Here is a 16208-nt window from a genome sequence, read left to right on the forward strand (position 1 = left end):
AGAGACAGAGGGAACACCAACAATAATGTATATTTATATAGCGCCTTTAACGTAGTGAAACGTCCCAAGGTGCTCCACAGGAGGATTATGGGATAAAAATTTGACACTGAGCCACAAAAATAGAAATTGGCGCAGGTGAAGAGGTCGGTTATTAGGAGCGTCTTGAAGGAGGAAAGAGAGGTAGAGAGGCGGAGAGGTTTAGGGAGGGAGTTCCAGAGCTTGGGGCCCAGGCAACAGAAGGCACGACCCCCGATGGTGGAGCGATTATAATCAGGGATGGTCAGAGGTCAGAATTAGAGGAGTGCAGACATCTCGGGGGGTTGTGGGGCTGGAGGAGGTTACAGAGATAGGGAGGCGTGTAGGGGCTGGAGGAGATTACAGAGAAAGGGAGGGGTGTAGGGGCTGGAGGAGGTTACAGAGATAGGGAGGGGTGTAGGTGCTGGAGGAGGTTACAGATATAGGGAGGGGTGTAGGGGCTGGAGGAGGTTACAGAGAAAGGGAGGGGTGTAGGGGCTGGAGGAGGTTACAGAGATAGGGAGGGGTGTAGGTGCTGGAGGTGGTTACAGAGATAGGGAGGGGTGTAGGGGCTGGAGGAGGTTACAGAGATAGGGAGGGGTGTAGGTGTTGGAGGAGGTTATTGAGATAGGGAGGGGTGTAGACGCTGGAGGAGGTAACAGAGGTAGGGAGGGGTGTAGTGCTGGAGGAAGTTACAGAGATAGGGAGGGATGTAGGTGTTGGAGGAGGTTATAGAGATAGGGAGGGGTGTAGACGCTGGAGGAGGTAACAGAGATAGGGAGGGGTGTAGTGCTGGAGGAAGTTACAGAGATAGGGAGGGGTGTAGGTGTTGGAGGAGGTTATAGAGATAGGGAGGGGTGTAGACGCTGGAGGAAGTAACAGAGATAGGGAGGGGTGTAGTGCTGGAGGAAGTTGCAGAGATAGGGAGGGGCGAGCGTCATGGAGGGATTTGTAAACAAGGATGAGAATTTTGAAATCGAGGCGTTGCTTAACCGGGAGCCAATGTAGGGCAGAGAGCACAGGGGGTGATGGGTGAGTGGGACTCGGTGTGAGTTTGGACACGGGGCAGTGAGCACAGAGGGTGATGGGTGAGCGGGACTCGGTGCAAGTTAGGACACGTGGGCAGTGAGCACAGGGGGTGATGGGTGAGTGGGACTGGGTGTGAGTTAGGACACGTGGGCAGTGAGCACAGGGGGTGATGGGTGAGCGGGACTCGGTGCGAGTTAGGACACGGGGCAGTGAGCACAGGGGGTGATGGGTGAGTGGGACTGGGTGTGAGTTAGGACACGTGGGCAGTGAGCACAGGGGGTGATGGGTGAGCGGGACTCGGTGCGAGTTAGGACACGGGGCAGTGAGCACAGGGGGTGATGGGTGAGCGGGACTGGGTGCGAGTTAGGACACGGGTCAGCGAGCACAGTGGGTGATGGGTGAGTGGGACTGGGTGTGAGTTAGGACACGGGGTCAGCGAGCACAGGGGGTGATGGGTGAGCGGGACTCGGTGCGAGTTTGGACACAGGGGCAGCGAGCACAGCGGGTGATGGGTGAGTGGGACTGGGTGTGAGTTAGGACACGGGGCAGTGAGCACAGGGGGTGATGGGTGAGTGGGACTGGGTGTGAGTTAGGACACGGGGCAGTGAGCACAGGGGGTGATGGGTGAGCGGGACTCGGTGCGAGTTTGGACACAGGGGCAGCGAGCACAGCGGGTGATGGGTGAGTGGGACTGGGTGTGAGTTAGGACACGGGGCAGTGAGCACAGGGGGTGATGGGTGAGTGGGACTGGGTGTGAGTTAGGACACGGGGCAGCGAGCACAGCGGGTGATGGGTGAGTGGGACTCGGTGCGAGTTAGGACACGGGGTCAGTCGAGTTTTGGATCACCTGTAGTTTATATTGGGGTAGAATGTGGGAAGAATTGAGAGACAGGGGGAAGGGGAATGAGAGGTGGGGAGCGGAAGGGGGAGAGAGAGAGACAGGAAAGGATAGAGAGTGGGTGTGGCAAGGGAGGGGGGAGACGGGCAAAGCGAGATCGCGGGAAAGGGGGTAAAAGATGCAGAATGGGGGTTGGCAGAGAGAGATTTGGATGGAGAGAAAGTGTAATAGAGACGACAACCTGTTGTTCCAGGGTCGGTATCAGAGCAGTTTAATATTTATAATTAAAGCCCTTGTTAATTGACGGTGAATTTAAACATTGAGCTAATTTTGAGTATGCCCCAGTGAGATTTGAACCCACGACCCTGATTTACTAGACCAGTGCTCTAACCCCTGAGCTATGAAACCACCTGCTTTGGGAAACGCAGAGTAAGGAGCAGGAAAGAGAGGGGAAGGGAAAAGAGAGAGTGGAAGGAGTGAGAGAGAGGGGCAAGGGGAAATAGAGGGATAGGGAAGGGTGGCGATGGAGTGAGTGAGGGAGGATAATGGATGAGAGCGGAAGGGGAGAGTAAGTGATGGAAGGGGAGAGAGGGGAAGTGGAGAGGGGGGAAGGGGAGAGAGATGGGAAGGCAAGAGAGGGAGGAGGCAAGCGAGAGAGAAAGGAAGGGGAGAGAGAGGGAGAACGGGAGACTCTGAAAAGAAAGGGAAAAGAGAGCGAGAGAGGAAGGAGGGGAGGGAGGGAAGTGGAGAGTGAAAAGGCGAGGGGAAGGGGAGAGAGGGTGGAGAGACTGGGTTGGCGAAAGAGACAGAGTGAGCGGAGAGAGGGGGTGAGAGAGTGGATAGCGGAGAGAGAGGGTGAGGCGAGGGAGGGGGAAAGGGGGAGAAGGGAATGAGTGAGAGACGGGAAAGCGATAAAAAGGTGTAGAACGGGTCGTGATGGGGAAGGGAGAGAGAGATTTGGAAAGGGAGAGAGAGTGTCAGAGACACAAGAAGGAGGAGAGAGGAGGGGACCCTGTTGTTCCAGGGACAGTCTCAGAGCAGTTTAATATTTATAATTAAAGCCATTGTTAATTGACGGTGAATTTAAACACTGAGCTAATTTTGAGTAGGCCCCAGTGAGATTTGAACTCACGACTCCTGGTTTACTAGACCAGTGCTCTAACCCCTGAGCTATGGAGCCACCTGCTCTGGGACATACAGGGGAAGGAGCAGGAAAGTGAGGGGAAGGGAAAAGAGAGAGTGGAAGGAGTGAGAGAGAGGGGGAAGGGGAGAGAGATCGGAAAGAGAGAGAGGGAGGAGGCAGGGGAGACTCCTGCCTCCGTCTCTTCAATATTCGCCTCTCAACATCGATATATCGGGTCTTTCACGTAGTAAAACATCCCAAGGCAACTCAGTCACACTCTGCCTCAATCTCTCTGTCTCTCAATCTCTTTCTCTCTCTCCCTCTGTCTCTCTCTCTCTCTGTCTCTCTATCACTTTCTCTCTGTCGCTCACTGTCTCTCGAGCCGGAAGGGGTTAGCGAGGGGGAAGGGGAAAGTCAGAAGGGAAGGGAGAGAGAGAGAGAGAGAGAGGAGGAGAGAGATTGAGGATTGAGTGGAGAGAGAGGAGCGGAGAGTGGGAAGGGGAGAAAGCGGGGGAAAGGGACAGCGTGAGGGAAGGAGTGAGTGAGAGGGGGAAGGGGAGAGAGGGAGAGAGAGAGATGGAGAGAGAGCGGAGCGTGTCAGTAGTTGTTATTACATCGATAGTCCACTAGGTGGGGCTCTATTAGCGGAAGAGAGAGGGAAGGGGAGAGTGACGGGAAGGAGTGAGAGAGAGATGGAGAAGAGGAGAGTGAGGGGAAGGAGTGAGAGAGAGGGAAGGGGAGAGTGAGGGGAAGGAGTGAGAGAGAGGGAAGGGGAGAGTGAGGGGAAGGACTGAGAGAGAGGGAAGGGGTGAGTGAGGGGAAGGATTGAGAGAGAGGGAAGGGGAGAGTGAGGGGACGGAGTGAGAGAGAGGGAAGGGGAGGGTGAGGGGAAGGATTGAGAGAGAGGGAAGGGAAGAGTGAGGGGAAGGAGTGAGAGAGAGGGAAGGGGAGAGTGAGGGGAAGGAGTGAGAGAGAGGGAAGGGGAGAGTGAGGGGATGGAGTGAGAGAGAGAGAAGGGGAGAGTGTGGCGAAGGAGTGAGAGAGAGGGAAGGGGAGAGTGAGGTGAAGGAGTGAGAGAGAGGGAAGGGGAGAGTGAGGGGAAGGAGTGAGAGAGAGGGAAGGGGAGAGTGAGGGGAAGGAGTGAGAGAGAGGGAAGGGGAGAGTGAGGGGAAGGAGTGAGAGAGAGGGAAGGGGAGAGTGAGGGGAAGGAGTGAGAGAGAGGGAAGGGGAGAGTGATGGGAAGGAGTGAGAGAGAGGGAAGGGGAGAGTGAGGGGAAGGAGTGAGAGAGAGGGAAGGGGAGAGTGAGGGGAAGGAGTGAGAGAGAGACGGGGAAGAGGAGAGACAGAGGGAACAACAACAATAATGTATATTTATATAGCGCCTTTAACGTAGTGAAATGTCCCAAGGTGCTCCACAGGAGGATTATGGGATAGAAATTTGACACCGAGCCACAAAAGTAGAAATTAGTGCAGGTGAAGAGGTCGGTTTTAAGGAGCGTCTTGAAGGAGGAAAGATAGGTAGAGAGGCGGAAAGGTTTAGGGAGGGAGTTCCAGAGCTTGGGGCCCAGGCAACAGAAGGCCCGGCCACCGATGGTGGAGCGATTATAATCAGGGATGGTCAGGAGGGCAGAATTAGAGGAGTGCAGACATCTCGGGGGGTTGTGGGGCTGGAGGAGATTACAGAGATAGGGAGGGGTGTAGGGGCTGGAGGAGGTTACAGAGATAGGGAGGGGTGTAGACGCTGGCGGAGGTAACAGAGATAGGGAGGGGTGTAGTGCTGGAGGAGGTTACAGAGATAGGGAGGGGTGTAGGTGTTGGAGGAGGTTATTGAGATAGGGAGAGGTGCAGGGGTTGGAGTAGGTTATTGAGATAGGGAGGGGTGTAGACGCTGGAGGAGGTAACAGAGATAGGGAGGGGTGTAGTGCTGGAGGATGTTACAGAGATAGGGAGGGATGTAGGTGTTGGAGGAGGTTATAGAGATAGGGAGGGGTGTAGACGCTGGAGGAGGTAACAGAGATAGGGAGGGGTGTAGTGCTGGAGGAAGTTACAGAGATAGGGAGGGGCGAGCGTCATGGAGGGATTTGTAAACAAGGATGAGAATTTTGAAATCGAGGCGTTGCTTAACCGGGAGCCAATGTAGGGCAGAGAGCACAGGGGGTGATGGGTGAGTGGGACTCGGTGCGAGTTAGGACACGTGGGCAGTGAGCACAGGGGGTGATGGGTGAGTGGGACTGGGTGCGAGTTAGGACACGGGGCAGCGAGCACAGGGGGTGATGGGTGAGCGAGACTCGGTGCGAGTTAGGACACGTGGGCAGTGAGCACAGGGGGTGATGGGTGAGTGGGACTGGGTGCGAGTTAGGACACGGGGCAGCGAGCACAGGGGGTGATGGGTGAGCGGGACTCGGTGCAAGTTAGGACACGTGGGCAGTGAGCACAGGGGGTGATGGGTGAGTGGGACTGGGTGCGAGTTAGGACACGGGGCAGTGAGCACAGGGGGTGATGGGTGAGTGGGACTGGGTGCGAGTTAGGACACGGGGCAGTGAGCACAGGGGGTGATGGGTGAGTGGGACTGGGTGTGAGTTAGGACACGGGGTCTGACATATTTTGGATCACCTCTAGTTTATATTGGGGTAGAATGTGGGAAGAATTGAGATACAGGGGGAAGGGGAATGAGAGGTGGGGAGCGGAAGGGGGAGAGAGAGAGACAGGAAAGGATAGAGAGTGGGTGTGGCAAGGGAGGGGGGAGACGGGCAAAGCGAGATCGCGGGAAAGGGGGTAAAAGATGCAGAATGGGGGTCGGCAGAGAGAGATTTGGATGGAGAGAAAGTGTAATAGAGACGACAACCTGTTGTTCCAGGGTCGGTATCAGAGCAGTTTAATATTTATAATTAAAGCCCTTGTTAATTGACGGTGAATTTAAATATTGAGCTAATTTTGAGTATGCCCCAGTGAGATTTGAACCCACGACCCTGATTTACTAGACCAGTGCTCTAACCCCTGAGCTATGGAACCACCTGCGTTGGGAAACGCAGGGTAAGGAGCAGGAAAGAGAGGGGAAGGGAAAAGAGAGAGTGGAAGGAGTGAGAGAGAGGGGGAAGGGGAAATAGAGGGAGAGGGAAGGGTGGCGATGGAGTGAGTGAGAGAGGATAATGGATGAGAGCGGAAGGCAGAGTAAGTGATGGAAGGGGAGCGAGGGGAAGGGGAGAGGGGAGAGAGATGGGAAGGCAAGAGAGGGAGGAGGCAAGCGAGAGAGAAAGGAAGGGGAGAGAGAGGGAGAACGGGAGACTCTGAAAAGAAAGGGAAAAGAGAGCGAGAGAGGAAGGAGGGGAGGGAGGGAAGTGGAGAGTGAAAAGGTGAGGGGAAGGGGAGAGAGGGTGGAGAGACTGGGTTGGTGAAAGAGACAGAGTGAGCGGAGAGAGGGGGTGAGAGAGTGGATCGCGGAGAGAGAGGGTGAGGCGAGGGAGGGGGAAAGGGGGAGAAGGGAATGAGTGAGAGACGGGAAAGCGATAAAAAGGTGTAGAACGGGTCGTGATGGGGAAGGGAGAGAGAGATTTGGAAAGGGAGAGAGAGTGTCAGAGAGGAGGGGACCCTGTTGTTCCAGGGACAGTCTCAGAGCTGTTTAATATTTATAATTAAAGCCCTTGTTAATTGACAGTGAATTTAAACACTGAGCTAATTTTGAGCAGACCCCACTGAGATTTGAACTCACGACCTCTGGTTTACGAGACCAGTGCTCTAACAGGGGAAGGAGCAGGAAAGTGAGGGGAAGGGAAAAGAGAGAGTGGAAGGAGTGAGAGAGAGGGGGAAGGGGAGAGAGATCGGAAAGAGAGAGAGGGAGGAGGCAGGGGAGACGCCTGCCTCCGTCTTTTCAATATTCGCCTCTCAACATCGATATATCGGGTCTTTCACGTAGTAAAACATCCCAAGGCAACTCAGTCACACTCTGTCCCAATCTCTCTGTCTCTCAATCTCTTTCTCTCTCTCCCTCTGTCTCTCTCTCTCTCTGTCTCTCTATCACTTTCTCTCTGTCGCTCACTGTCTCTCGAGCCGGAAGGGGTTAGTGAGGGGGAAGGGGAAAGTCAGAAGGGAAGGGAGAGAGAGAGAGAGAGAGGGAGGAGAGAGATTGAGGATTGAGTGGAGAGAGAGGAGCGGAGAGTGGGAAGGGGAGAAAGCGGGGAAAAGGGACAGCGTGAGGGAATGAGTGAGTGAGAGGGGGACGGGGAGAGAGTGAGAGAGAGAGATGGAGAGAGAGAGGAGCGTGTCAGTAGTTGTTATTACATCAATAGTCCAGTAGGTGGGGCTCTATTAGAGGAAGAGAGAGGGAACGGGAGAGTGAGGGGAAGGAGTGAGAGAGAGGGAAGTGGAGAGTGAGGGGAGGGAGTGAGAGAGAGGGAAGGGGAGAGTGAGGGGAGGGAGTGAGAGAGAGGGAAGGGGAGAGTGAGGGGAAGGAGTGAGAGAGAGGTAAGGGTGAGTAAGGAGAAGGAGTGAGAGAGAGGGAAGGGGAGAGTGAGGGGAAGGAGTGAGAGAGAGGGAAGCAAAGTGTGAGGGGAAGGAGTGAGAGAGAGAGTGAGGGGAAGGAGTGAAAGAGAGACGGGGAAGAGGAGAGTGAGGTGAAGGAGTGAGAGAGAGACGGGGAAGAGGAGAGTGAGGTGAAGGAGTGAGAGAGAGGGAAGGGGAGAGTGAGGGGAAGGAGTGAGAGAGAGGGAAGGGGAGAGTGAGGGGAAGGAGTGAGAGAGAGACGGGGAAGAGGAGAGACAGAGGGAACACCAACAATAATGTATATTTATATAGCGCCTTTAACGTAGTGAAACGTCCCAAGGTGCTCCACAGGAGGATTATGGGATAGAAATTTGACACCGAGCCACAAAAGTAGAAATTAGCGCAGGTGAAGAGGTCGGTTTTAAGGAGAGTCTTGAAGGAGGAAAGAGAGGTAGAGAGGTGGAAAGGTTTAGGGAGGGAGTTCCAGAGCTTGGGGCCCAGGCAACAGAAGGCCCGGCCACCGATGGTGGAGCGATTATAATCAGGGATGGTCAGGAGGGCAGAATTAGAGGAGTGCAGACATAAGAACATAAGAATTAGGAACAGGAGTAGGCCATCTAGCCCCTTGAGCCTGCTCCGCCATTCAATGATTGTGGGGTTACAGAGATAGGGAGGGATGTAGAAGCTGGAGGAGGTTACAGAGATAGGGAGGGTTGTGGGAAGTTACAGAGATAGGGAGGGTTGTGGGGCTGGAGAAGGTTACAGAGATAGGGAGTAGTGAGGGGCTGGAGGAAGTTACAGAGATAGGGAGGGGTGTAGGGCTGGAGGAGATTACAGAGATAGGGAGGGTTGTGGGGCTGGAGGAGGTTACAGAGATAGGGAGGGGTGTAGGGGCTGGAGGAGGTTACAGAGATAGGGAGGGGTGAGGGGCTGGAGGAGGTTACAGAGATCGGGAGGGGTGTCGGGGCTGGAGGAGGTTACAGAGATAGGGAGGGGTGTAGGGGCTGGAGGAGGTTACAGAGATAGGGAGGGGTGTAGGGGCTGGAGGAGATTACAGAGATAGTGAGTAGTGAGGGGCCATGGAGTGATTTGTAAACAAGGATGAGAATTTTGAAATCGAGGCATTTCTTAACCGGGAGCCAATGTAGGGCAGCGAGCACAGGGGGAGATGGGTGAGCGGGACTCGGTGCGAGTTAGGACACGGGGTCAGCGAGTACAGAGGGTGATGGGTGAGTGGGACTCAGTGCGAGTTACGACACGGGGGCAGCGAGCACAGCGGGTGATGGGTGAGCGGGACTGGGTGCGAGTTAGGACACGGGGCAGTGAGCACAGGGGGTGATGGGTGAGTGGGACTGTGTGCGAGTTAGGACACGGGGTCAGCGAGCACAGGGGGTGATGGGTGAGCGGGACTGGGTGCGAGTTAGGACACGGGGCAGTGAGCACAGGGGGTAATGGGTGAGTGGGACTCGGTGCGAGTTAGGACACGGGGCAATGAGCACAGGGGTGATGGGTGAGGGGGACTGGTTGCGAGTTAGGACATGGGGTCAGCGAGCACAGGGGGTGATGGGTGAGTGGGACTGGGTGTTAGTTAGGACACGGGGGCAGTGAGCACAGGGGGTGATGGGTGAGTGGGACTCGGTGCGAGTTAGGACACGGGGGCAGTGAGCACAGGGGGTGATGTGTGAGCGGGACTTGGTGTGAGTTAGGACACGGGGGCAGTGAGCACAGGGGGTGATGGGTGACTGGGACTCAGTGCGAGTTAGGACACGGGGGCAGTGAGCACAGGGGGTGATGGGTGAGTGGGACTCGGTGCGAGTTAGGACATGGGGCAGCCGAGTTTTGGATCACCTCTAGTTTACGTCGGGTAGAATGTGGGAAGGAGTGAGAGAGAGAATCAGAGAATCATAAACATTTACAGCACGGGAGGAGGCCATTCCGGCCCATCGTGTCCCCACCGGCCGACCAAGAGCTACCCAGCCTAATCCCACTTTCCAGCTCTCGGTCCGTAGCCCTGTAGGATACGACACTTCAAGTGTACATTCAAGTACTTTTTAAATGTGGTGAGGGTTTCTGCCTCTACCACCCTTTCAGGCCGTGAGTTCCAGACCCCCACCACCCTCTGGGTGAAGACATTTCCCCTCAAATCCCCTCTAAACCTCCCCCCAATTACTTTAAATCTGTGCCCCCCGGTTATTGACCCCTCTGCTAAGGGGAAATAGGTCCTTCTTATCCACTCTATCCAGGCCCCTCATAATTTTATACACCTCAATTAAATCTCCCCTCAGCCTCCTCTGTTCCCAGGAAAACAAACCCAGCCTATCCAATCTTTCCTCATGGCTAAAGTTTTCCAGTCCCGACAACATCCTGGTAAATCCCCTCTGCACCCTCTCCAGTGCAATCACATCCTTCCTGTAATGTGGTGACCAGAACTGCACGCAGTACTCCAGCTGTGGCCTAACCAGTGTTGTGTACAGTTCGAGCGTAACCACAGGGCGGGGGTAAGGTGTGCATTTAATAAATTTGGTGAATTTACAGAGTGCCCTCCGAGGGTCAAACAGATGTGGCCGTGGGATTCATTATTTGTGGAAAATCCCAACTGGGTCATCTTGTGTCCATTGCCGCCTCTTGAGCCTAAAACCAGCGAAGGCAGGAACTGGGAAATGTCAGGATATCGCAGGAAGGATGTGATTGCACTGGAGAGGGTGCAGAGGAGATTTACCAGGATGTTGGCGGGACTGGAGAATTTTAGCCACGAGGGAAGATTGGATCGGCTGGGGTTGTTTTCTTTGGAACAGAGGAGGCTGAGGGGAGACCTCCATTCTTTCACCCAGAGGGTGGTGGGGGTCTGGAACTCACGGCCTGAAAGGGTGGTAGAGGCAGAAACCCTCACCACATTTAAAAGGTACTTGGATGTGCACTTGAAGTGCCGTAAGCTACAGGGCTACGCACCGAGAGCTGGAAAGTGGGATCAGGCTGGGATCATATCATCATCATCGGCAGTCCCTCGGAATCGAGGAAGACTTGCTCCCACTCGAAACATGAGTCCTGAGGTGACTGAACAGTCCAATACGGGAACCACAGTCCCTGTCACAGGTGGGACAGATAGACGTTGAGGGAAGGGGAGGGTGGGACTGGTTTGCCGCAAGCTCCTTCCGCTGCCTGCGCTTGGTCTCTGCACGCTCTCGGCGACGAGACTCGAGGTGCTCAGTGCCCTCCCGGATGCACTTCCTCCACTCCGGGCGGACTGGTCTTTGGCCAGGGACTCCCAGGTGTCGGTGGGGATGTTGCACTTTATCAGGGACGCTTTGAGGGTGTTCCCTTGTAACGTTCCCTCTGCCCACCTTTGGCTCGCTTGCCGTGAAGGAGTTCCGAGTAGAGCGCTTGCTTTGGGAGTCTCGTGTCTGGGACATGCGGACTATGTGGCCCTGCCCAGCAGATAGCTCTTGGTCGGCTGGTGCGGACACGATGGGCCGAAATGGTCTCCTTCCCTGCTGTAAGTTTCTATGAGTCGATGATATATCGGTGTCTCTGAGACTGGATGTGGAAAAGGTGGGATACAGACTGGGGGTGGGAAGTGAAAGTGCTGTGGGTAGATTGTAAAGTGCAGAGTGAGTGGTTCCTGTTGATGGTGGCGGCTTGTCGCTAATTGATGGTCAATTCAGCAACAGAAGCCAAAATTGAGTAGGCTCCAGTGAGATTTGAACCCACAACCCCTGGTTTACAAGACCAGTGCTCTAACCCCTGAGCTATGGAGCCACCTGTAACACCAGCTCCTGTTTACATCTTACTATTGTTAACAAGGAGGTGGGGCCTGAATAATCATTCTCGGTGATTCATCCCTGAACATTGACAGAATCTTACAGCACACAAGGAGGGCCATTCGGCCCATCGTGTCTGTGCCGGCTGTGTGAGAGAGATCAGTGCTTGGAAGTTGTAAAAGGAGGGAGAGAGGGGAATGAGTGGGAGAGGGAATGGGAGAGAGAGGGGGAAGGAGTCAGACAGAGGGGAATGGGAGAGCGCGGATTGGGGGAGAGCGAGTGGGGGAGGGGAGAGAGATTGGAAGTCGAGAGAGGGAGGAGGCAGGGGAGAGAGAAAGGAAGGGAAGAGAGAGGGAGCAGGGGAGAATCTGAAAAGAAAGTTAAAAGAGGGAGAGGGAGGGAAAGGGGAGAAAGAGGGAAAGGGGAGAGAGATGGAGAAAGTGAGATTGCAGGAAAAAAAAAATGCAGAACAGGTCATGACCTGGAAAGCAGAGAGAGATTGGGAAAGTGAGAGAGAGTGTCAGCAAGACAGAGGCCTGTTGTTTGAGAGTCAGTCTCAGAGTTGTTAATATTTATAATTAAAGCCCTTGTTAATTGACAGTGAATTTAAATACTGAACTAATTTTGAGTAGGCCCCAGTGTGATTTGAACCCACAACCCCTGGTTGACTAGACCAGTGCTCTAACCCCTGAGCTATTGAGCCACCTGACCTGGGCTGTGGGTCATTCCCCAGTTAGTGCTGTGTGTTTGAAGAATGAGGAGGGGTCAGTGAAATGCTCAGATTGTGTCTCATCCCCCAGAATCCTGCCTCCGTCTCTTCAATATTCACTTCTCAACATCGATATATCGGGTCTTTCACGTCGTAAAACATCGCAAGGCAACTCAGTCACACTCTGCCTCAATCTCTCTGTCTCTCTGTCTCCCTGTCTCTCTCTTTCTGTCATGTATGTGTGCTTGGGGTTACTAGCCACCAGGTGGGGCCAATGTCGGAGGTCATTGGGCTGTACACACGTGTGTGTGGCCCAGGTGTAAAAGGCCAGCCATCTTGTAATGTAATCACTTTGGGCCCTAATAAAGTAGAGCCAGGTGTGTACCTGTTCGGAGTTGACAGTGATCTGTCTGTTGAGTTATTGCACACACAACACTTTCTCACTCTCTCTGTCTCTCTCACACACTCTCACTTTCTCTCTGTGTGTCTCTCGAGGGGGAAAGGGAGAGAGGGGAAGGGGAGAGAAGGGGAAGGAGTGGGGAGAGAATGAAAGTAGAGAGGGAAGGGGAGAGAGGGGAAGGGGAGAGAGGAGGGGAAGGAGTGGGGAGAGAATGAAAGTCGAGAGGGAAGGAGAGAGAGGAGAGAGAGGGGAAAGAGGGAGAGTGAGAGGGGAAGAGGAGAGCGAGGAAAGGGAAAGAGAGAGAGGGGAAGGGGAAAGAGAGGGAGGGGAAGGAGAGAGAGGGGTGCTGAGAACAGGGAGGGGAAGGAGGGAGAGACGGGAAGGAGAGAGGATAAGAAAGAAGAATGAGTGAAAAAAAGATGCAGAATGGGTCATGATGGGGAAGGGAAAGAGAGATTTTTAATGTGGGAGAGAGAGTAAACCAGGATGAGAAGAGGAGAGGGGAGCTGTCATTCCAGGGTCGGTCTCAGAGCTGTTTAATATTTATAATTACCGGAACCAATGTCCGAGGGGGAGTGTTTGCTAGTGCTGTTGGGGAGGAGTTAAACTAATATGGCAGGGGGATGGGAACCAATGCAGGGAGACAGAGGGAATCAAAAAGGAGGCAAAAGCAAAAGACAGAAAGGAGATGAGGAAAAGTGGAGGGCAGAGAAACCCAAGGCAAAGAACAAAAAGGGCCACTGTACAGCAAAATTCTAAAAGGACCAAGTGTGTTAAAAAAACAAGCCTGAAGGCTTTGTGTCTTAATGCAAGGAGTATCCGCAATAAGGTGGATGAATTAACTGTGCAAATAGATGTTAACAAATATGATGTGATTGGGATTACGGAGACGTGGCTCCAGGATGATCAGGGCTGGGAACTCAACATCCAAGGGTATTCAACATTCAGGAAAGATAGAATAAAAGGAAAAGGAGGTGGGGTAGCATTGCTGGTTAAGGAGCAAATTAAGGCAATAGTTCAGAAGGACATTAGCTTGGATGATGTGGAATCTATATGGGTAGAGCTGCAGAACATCAAAGGGCAAAAAACGTCAGTGGGAGTTGTGTACAGACCTCCAAACAGTAGTAGTGATGTTGGAGAGGGCATCAAACATGAAATTAGGGGTGCGTGCAATAAAGGTGCAGCAGTTATAATGGGTGACTTTAATATGCACATAGATTGGGTTAACCAAACTGGAAGCAATACGGTGGAGGAGGATTTCCTGGAGTGCATAAGGGATGGTTTTTTAAACCAATATGTCGAGGAACCAACTAGGGGGGAGGCCATCTTAGACTGGGTGTTGTGTAATGAGAGAGGATTAATTAGCAATCTCGTTGTGCGAGGCCCGTTGGGGAAGAGTGACCATAATATGGTGGAATTCTGCATTAGGATGGAGAATGAAACAGTTAATTCAGAGACCATGGTCCAGAACTTAAAGAAGGGTAACTTTGAAGGTATGAGGCGTGAATTGGCTACGATAGATTGGTGAATGATACTTAGGGGGTTGACTGTGGATGGGCAATGGCAGACATTTAGAGACCGCATGGATGAACTACAACAATTGTACATTCCTGTCTGGCGTAAAAATAAAAAAGGGAAGGTGGCTCAACCGTGGCTATCAAGGGAAATCAGGGATAGTATTAAAGCCAAGGAAGTGGCATACAAATTGGCCAGAAATAGCAGCGAACCCGGGGATTGGAAGAAATTTAGAACTCAGCAGAGGAGGACAAAGGGTTTGATTAGGGCAGGGAACATTAAGACGGATTGCAAAAGTTTCTATAGATATGTAAAGAGAAAAAGGTTAGTAAAGACAAACGTAGGTCCCCTGCAGTCAGAATCAGGGGAAGTCATAACGGGGAACAAAGAAATGGCGGACCAATTGAACAAGTACTTTGGTTCGGTATTCACTGAGGAGGACACAAACAATCTTCCGGATATAAAAGGGGTCGGAGGGTCTAGTAAGGAGGAGGAACTGAGGGAAATCCTTATTAGTCGGGAAATTGTGTTGGGGAAACTGATGGGATTGAAGGCCGATAAATCCCCAGGGCCTGATGGACTGCATCCCAGAGTACTTCAGGAGGTGGCCTTGGAAATAGTGGATGCATTGACAGTCATTTTCCAACATTCCATTGACTCTGGATCAGTTCCTATGGAGTGGAGGGTGGCCAATGTAATCCCACTTTTTAAAAAAGAAGGGAGAGAGAAAACAGGGAATTATAGTCCGGTCAGCCTGACATCGGTAGTGGGTAAAATGATGGAATCAATTATTAAGGATGTCATAGCAGTGCATTTGGAAAGAGGTGATACGATAGGTCCAAGTCAGCATGGATTTGTGAAAGGGAAATCATGCTTGACAAATCTTCTGGAATTTTTTGAGGATGTTTCCAGTAGAGTGGACAAGGGAGAACCAGTTGATGTGGTATATTTGGACTTTCAGAAGGCTTTCGACAAGGTCCCACACAAGAGATTAATGTGCAAAGTTAAAGCACATGGGATTGGGGGTAGTGTGCTGACGTGGATTGAGAACTGGTTGTCAGACAGGAAGCAAAGAGTAGGAGTAAACGGGTACTTTTCAGAATGGCAGGCAGTGACTAGTGGGGTACCGCAAGGTTCTGTGCTGGGGTCCCACTGTTTACATTGTACATTAATGATTTAGACGAGGGGATTAAATGCAGTCTCTCCAAATTTGCGGATGACACTAAGTTGGGTGGCAGTGTGAGCTGCGAGGAGGATGCTATGAGGCTGCAGAGCGACTTGGATAGGTTAGGTGAGTGGGCAAATGCATGGCAGTTGAAGTATAATGTGGATAAATGTGAGGTTATCCACTTTGGTGGTAAAAACAGAGAAACAAACTATTATTTGAATGGTGACAGATTAGGAAAAGGGGAGGTGCAAAGAGACCTGGGTGTCATGGTACATTAGTCATTGAAGGTTGGCATGCAGGTACAGCAGGCGGTTAAGAAAGAAAAGGCATGTTGGCCTTCATAGCGAGGGGATTTGAGTACAGGGGCAGGAAGGTGTTGCTACAGTTGTACAGGGCCTTGGTGAGGCCACACCTGGAGTATTGTGTACAGTTTTGGTCTCCTAACCTGAGGAAGGACATTCTTGCTATTGAGGGAGTGCAGCGAAGGTTCACCAGACTGATTCCCGGGATGGCGGGACCGACCTATCAAGAAAGACTGGATCAACTGGGCTTGTATTCACTGGAGTACAGAAGAATGAGAGGCGACCTCATCGAAACGTTTAAAATTCTGACGGGTTAGACAGGTTAGATGCAGAAAGAATGTTCCTGATGTTGGGGATGTCCAGAACCAGGGGACACAGTCTAAGGATAAGGGGTAAGCCATTTAGGACCGAGATGAGGAGAAACTTCTTCACCCAGAGAGTGGTGAACCTGTGGAATTCTCTACCACAGAAAGTTGTTGAGGCAAGTTCACTGAATATATTCAAAAAGGAAATAGATGAAGTCCTTATGACTCGGGGCATCAAGGGGTATGGTGAGAAAGCAGGAATGGGATACTGAAGTTGCATGTTCAGCCATGAACTCATTGAATGTTGGTGCAGGTTAGAAGGGCCAAATGGCCTACTATTTTCCTCTAATTACAGCCCTTGTTAATTGACAGTGAATTTAAATACTGAGCTAATTTTGAGTAGGCCCCAGTGTGATTTGAACTCACGACCCCTGGTTTACAAGACCAGCTCTCTAACCCCCTGAGCTATGGAGCCACCTGCTTTTGGAAAAACACGGGAAGGAGCAGGAAAGAGAGGGGAAGGGAAAAGAGAGAGTGGAAGGAGTGAGAGAGAGGGAGAAGGGGAGA

At 52.5% G+C, this 16208-nt stretch overlaps 4 non-coding genes across 4 annotated transcripts; all 4 read right to left on the reverse strand.

The window, feature by feature from the left end:
• Positions 1 to 2989: 2989 nt before the first annotated feature.
• Positions 2990 to 3062, reverse strand: trnat-agu (transfer RNA threonine (anticodon AGU)). The gene has a single exon. It is a non-coding gene; the product is annotated as a tRNA-Thr (tRNA).
• Positions 3063 to 11167: 8105 nt separating this feature from the next.
• trnat-ugu (transfer RNA threonine (anticodon UGU)) lies at positions 11168 to 11240 on the reverse strand. The gene has a single exon. It is a non-coding gene; the product is annotated as a tRNA-Thr (tRNA).
• A 632-nt stretch (positions 11241 to 11872) lies between these two features.
• trnat-agu (transfer RNA threonine (anticodon AGU)) lies at positions 11873 to 11945 on the reverse strand. Its single transcript has one exon. It is a non-coding gene; the product is annotated as a tRNA-Thr (tRNA).
• Positions 11946 to 16042: 4097 nt separating this feature from the next.
• Positions 16043 to 16116, reverse strand: trnat-ugu (transfer RNA threonine (anticodon UGU)). Its single transcript has one exon. It is a non-coding gene; the product is annotated as a tRNA-Thr (tRNA).
• Between the last annotated feature and the right edge of the window lie 92 nt (positions 16117 to 16208).

This window comes from Pristiophorus japonicus, unplaced genomic scaffold (genome assembly GCF_044704955.1).
Source record: "Pristiophorus japonicus isolate sPriJap1 unplaced genomic scaffold, sPriJap1.hap1 HAP1_SCAFFOLD_288, whole genome shotgun sequence".
Taxonomy (NCBI): domain Eukaryota; kingdom Metazoa; phylum Chordata; class Chondrichthyes; family Pristiophoridae; genus Pristiophorus; species Pristiophorus japonicus.